General features: G+C 34.7%; 1 long non-coding RNA gene across 1 annotated transcript; it reads right to left on the bottom strand.

The window, feature by feature from the left end:
• Positions 1-893: 893 nt before the first annotated feature.
• On the bottom strand, positions 894-5,514 carry LOC107312997 (uncharacterized). The gene is made up of 4 exons (XR_001554732.2): positions 5,441-5,514; positions 3,266-3,315; positions 1,230-1,370; positions 894-1,049 (listed from the first exon to the last, which is right to left on the bottom strand). It is a non-coding gene; the product is annotated as an uncharacterized LOC107312997 (long non-coding RNA).
• Positions 5,515-5,889: the final 375 nt, after the last annotated feature.

The raw sequence follows: 5,889 nt of genomic DNA, 5'->3' as shown, positions 1-5,889 counted from the left end.
TCTGCACTTTTATTACTTTGGAATCATATTTTACAGACTATGAGTTACTCTAAAAGTTTGGAAATGTTTTTACAGTTACAAGCAAATGTTAGATTAAAAGCTACGCATATGTATATGATTTCCCAGAACTTCTATATATAGCAAGAGTAGTCTCCAGCAGCTACCTTTTAGCTCCACAACAAAGGCATTGTGTAGGCACCTTTCTGATGATGGCTTCTACTTGCACAGCTTCTTTTTTTCCTTTCAATTTCAACAAAAGGTTCAAAAGGATTAGCAAATACCTGCCTTTGAAGATTATTTTCATCAGATTATTCTTTAAGACCACGCTTACTAAGGATAGTGGCCGTTCTGTCTTCAAGGCCACACTGAGATGATCAGATCTGTGCTATTTCTGTACAAATGCTAAAATCAAGGGAAAGAAATATGGAAGAATAGAAGCCATCCAAGTCCAATCTGTCTAGGTTCATCTTGACTTTCTGCTCTGGTTTTGAAGTTGTTCCAAAATGATCCAGGACATTTTTAATTTCCTCATGTGAACAATCAACTTTCAAGGACACTTTTAGTTTTCTCATGTGAACAATGAACTTGCATGGGATTTATAAATACATGAACTGAGACCTAAAAGTCTGAGAGATGAAGTAGAGAGGAAAAATGGAATTACAGAAAATCAAACAAAGTTTACTTTAAAGGTTTTCTTCAATAAATAAATAAACAAATTTTCAATAAGAAAATAATACCTATATATAAACAAGAATACAAATAATAGGTATCAGGTCATTTCACATTGTGATTATCATTGTCGCAGACATGAATTATTAAATAACATTGCAGCTTTGCAGCTTATACTTTGCAATTAGAGGAGAAAAATCCAAGTTCACACTTACAGCAATCTCCTTTTATGTAGAACAACATGAATTTCTTTTTAATCTTCAGAAAAGGAGGGGAAAGTGTCTATATAATAGATTTAAGAATCAGAGAACTTCAGAGAATATTAAGGCCCTTTACTGTTCTGATATATGCAGCAATCTCTTATTACTGCTATGCTGTAACTAGAAAAAAAGAAGAGGAAAACACAGAAAACAATATGTCAGAAAGGGAATGGACTTAGACCACTAATGCTGCAAAAGACGTTAGTCGATCATGATGGTAAGATGAAATGGTTTGGTTAAAAATAATAGCCCAACCCACTGATAAAGATGGTTTTACTGAACTGAAAATTTTACTCTTACCTGTCAAAAATGCACATCTCCCTGCAGTAGCTGGCATGCCAAATGGCTCTACACATAATTACTTCCAGGATTCTTCACTATCACAGTAGATTCATGACATGAATCTAGTGGAAGTCTCTTACAGATTGTCAGTTCCTGTTTCTATGGGTACACAGAAAAAATTTAAAATTTTAAGAACTCTACACTCATCTCAAAAGACTCATCAAAGCTTAGGATGTGAACTTAAGATTTCATTTATTGAGAATATATTTTGCAGCTTCTGAACTAAATTTAATTAGGCTATGTCAAACATTATTTTCCAATAACTTTAAGGGTTATGATAATAAAAAAAATAGTAGAATTTAAAGAAAATTTACTATTAAAACGAACTGTGTCTATGGATACATTTTTCTTAAATGCACAAAATAACTTGCACTATAATGTACTAGTTTTCTTGTGATGTTATTTATACATAAGGAATTTGGCTTCTGGTCCCTAGTAAAATGCTAAGCATGAAGAACCAAGAGCTAAAATAGAGCAAAAATCCTATTAGAAACAATGGATCCATGGAAAGTTTATTCCTTTATCTTTCTGGCATATGCTGCTATAGAACCACAGATGGAATAGAAAACAAAGTAGACAGCGTGGAAAAAACTTAAAGACATGAAGAAACTTAACCTGATCTCATACTCCCAAATCTTCCTGATGGGGATCAGTATCTTTCTGGGAAAGAATCCTAGGAATAAGTTCTTGTAAAATTCTAGTGTTTGTAATTATCCATAATTTCTAATAACAGACTTACTTCATTCAATTGGTTGTAAAAGGATTTGAGAATATAGTTGAAACATGTACTTGAATTTGCTTAAAATAGAAACTTCAAATTAAGCAGAACCAATGTAACAAACTCTGAGCCCAGAGGAAAGACAACACTTTGCAATGCAGTTTTTTGTTGTTGTTTGTTGATTTTGTTGCTTCTTTTTTTCCAGTTTGTAAATTACATGAATGTCTTCAGTACATTGCTCAGAAGCTTTGAGAGTAGTCAGCTTCTGACCCAAACAACAAAAGAAAGCATGATTTATATGCTTTGCTAATGATTATGTTCTCACAATTAATGGTAATAGCTCACTATAACTCATATATCATCAGTATAAAAATGTCTCCCAACAGGATTTTTTCTAAGATTAATTTGACAATTTAGAATATTTTTTGAATCACATAGATTTCCGTACAATGTATTCTAAGTCACTAATGATATCATGTTTTTCACAGAACTTCTTACTCACTTAAATAAAACTTTTGACATATTTCTGAAAACTTTAAAGAGTCAGCAAATCAAATTTTTACAACTTAATTTAAATTGAATTGTACAAAAACCAGAAATTGTCTAAAGGGTGCAAAAAGTGATATCCCAGATTTCAAGTTTCTGAAGGGGATGTTCTAGCTTACTGCAGTTTTGTCCCAGCTGCTTTGAAAACAGGGCAGCCAAATATAAGAGAGCTGACTACCCCACACCTCTAACACAAAGCTTTCTGTTTTTCTGCAGTGCTGTGAAGCTCCAGACCCAGTCAACAAGATTCTCTAGGCACAGCACAAGGAATAGGTTTCTGTGGCTTACAATTATTTCACAGTGTTGGGACATCACACAGACTATTATCTAAGTAAACTTCAAATAAGATGATGCCGAACCATGTTTCTGAATACCACTATTCCATCCCACTCATCACTCCCATTCAGTATCAGTGGTTTCTAAGAGAAATAAATATTCAGCCAGTTGGTTGTTCTACAATCTTAGCAAATCACAGGAGAAAAGAAAAATACCTACCTAAAATACATCATCTACAGATCGAAGCTTCCTTTGCAGTTAACACTGATTAATTTCTATTACACCTTATCAGTTTCAGCATTATCCTCAAAAGTCTGGAATATGACTAATTGACTGCATTAAATCTAAAACATTCTTGCTGATGTTGTCTGGCCTTTTGGTGTAACCTACTGGATGCACAGGAAGCACAGTTTTCAGCAAGACAATATCATCATAGCATTTTGGCAGTACTCACCTTTTCCTCTTGGTTTGTGCTAAGGAACATTTGTGTTTCTTCTACAATGGCTGAGAAAAAAAATCCAGTGGAGGAAGAAAAAGATGCTTTAAGTGGTCAATAGGCAAGCCAGTATTTGTTTGATGGCAAACTGTCATCACTGGTAAGTAAAAGTCAGCAGTAAAATTGGGAAAATGTTTTTCAATAACAATATTTTTCCCTAACCTTGTGCTACTAAAATAAGTTATTGAAAATTAAAAAATACAGATGATCTTTAAGGTAGTTTTTTAAAAAACATGTACTACTTTCTGTCCTGAAGGCAAAAAAAACAACAACAACCCTCGAAGTAGACCTGTCTAGAAGGCTGAGCTTGTTTGACATCCCATTTAAACAGAAGAAATGGAAATGCAGCCAAATTTTCAAATCTGTTGTATATCCCCTAAGATAATTGCAAATAACTAGGCAATAAGATTCATCAGTTTAACCTTATGTTTTCTAGGAGTGCATTTATTTTTGAAATCCTTTTTGAATTTCTGAAAATACAAAATCTCCATGTATTTATTTCCCTCTCAGTTTGATGTATCAAACATACAAAGTCACAAGGCAAGGAAATTCTGCATATATTTAAAGTCAACTATGAGGCTAAGCTCTTAATTGGATCAGTGCTGCTATACCTAATTTTCTTCTTACAGCTGGAGTTGGCCTTAGTGACCCAGCAAGAGCTCTAGGAATCAAGCTGACTTCTTTTTGTCTTGTTCATCCTCATCATTACTAGAATCCAAATTAGAGCACCATTGACAGCTGTGCAACAAACTTTGTTATCCACTCATGCCCTGTCAGCCAATGTAAGTAGTTAGGTGCAGAAAAAAACTCTTGAAGATGCACATAAGGAATAAAATCTAGTTCAGTCTAGCTGTGATGCTGTTGCAGGGCAAATGGGAACAAAAAGCATCAAACAGCTATTTTTATTTCCAGACTCAGCATTTTCAGAATATGGATAGAGACAGGTTGTTGTTGTTTTTTTTAGGGTACTTTTTTTTTTTTTCCAAGATCCAGTTTTTACCAAATCATCTTTTCAGAATAGGATGTTTCTTTTACATTTCCTCTAAGATAGCTTTGAGAAATTTCTGCCCTTTCTTCTTGCAGTCAGAGTTACTGCCAAACATGTCTAAGTTGCTGCATTATCACATGGAGACATTTCAGAGCTGTCAGCCCTAGCCTCTGTCTTCAGCTACATGGCCCATTCAATCTCCCTGGCTGTCAATCAGGTTGGGAAGAAACCAACCCTACCGGGTTGAAGACTGGGAAGATGGGCATTACAGTGACTACAAGGCCAGTGCACAATTCTCATAGGTGTCAGTCAAGCTGGGCATTCTGAGCCTCTTCATCTGAGTTGGTGGAGGAGGTATCTGAAAGTCATGGGAGTGTTTGAGAACAGCAAGGGCAAGCTTCTGCCTCAGGGGTAGGGTGCAGTGGGGACTCCCCATAGTAACAGCCAAGGGCATCAGGCATGGTAGTGGTGAAGAGACAGGTCTGAGGCCAATCTGCTGCTCAGGATCAGGGCAGTAAGAGTAACTAGGGTGAGACACAGCCTGCTCGTCAACAGACAGGTTCACAGGGATAAAGAGCAAACTAGGACACCAGCTTACATAGCTGAAATCAGCATCCTATGTTGTCCCTAAGGATAACTATATTCAATGAACTCTAGACATACAAAAACAGGTATCATTTAAGTTGCTGAAATGAATCCTGAAGAGAAGATGTTAGTGAGAACATTGTAGCTAGTTTACAGTACCAGTGAGGAATAATTTACATACTCACTGAAAATTATAATTGTTTTATTTATGTATCTGTCTCCCTGTATGCTTCAGCTACCTAAAATATCTCTTAACATCAACCATGTGATACAGACTTATTTTTTGTAGATTATGTCTGCTAAATAAACATTTTTTAAAACTCAATAGCAATAACAAAGCAATTTCATACATTCACTTGATGCCAAGATTATAAGGAACGCAAAAAAAAAAAATAAATAAATCTAAAAACATTTCAAAAATGCAGATGTTATAAAACAGATACAGATTTGCATCCGGCTAAACATTTCTATGTAATCAAATATCCTTATTCTGCTATTCTTTTCTATTTGTTTACTTCAGAAGTACCATTCACACCACACACCACACAACAATTGTGTACCTGAGTGCATCTCAAAGAGGATGGAATCCTTCACTGTTTTATCTCTGTGGGCTTTGTCCATCTTTACTCTCAACAGATGTAGGTCAAGTAGGTCAAGTTCGGGTAGACAAAAACAGTAAAAAAAAGAAAAAAAAAAGGAAAAAGAAGACAAAAAAGCCACATGGATTATTTAACTCTAAAAGGAATATAATGCCTACACTATTTCCAAATTTTGTTTATACGATTTATATATCTGTAGCTTTCTGATTTATGGAAATATCCTTCAACAGGACTCTAGTTTTATTTCCTTTTTGTTTTCCTATGGCTTAACAGAACTTGCAATTAATTCTTATGTGTTTGTGGTTTTTTTCTTGCCATGAATTAACATGTAGCCAAATAGGTATGATAGTGCTGAGTATTTTTTTTGCTCTGTATCTTTTTTTTATTTGTTTATTTATTTTTAAATCAGG

Source organism: Coturnix japonica, chromosome 4, assembly GCF_054131305.1.
Source record: "Coturnix japonica strain WE chromosome 4, WE-NBRP24, whole genome shotgun sequence".
NCBI lineage: Eukaryota > Metazoa > Chordata > Aves > Galliformes > Phasianidae > Coturnix > Coturnix japonica.
The sequence above is the reverse complement of the archived record's forward strand: the minus strand, read 5'-3'. Positions and strand labels throughout refer to the sequence as shown.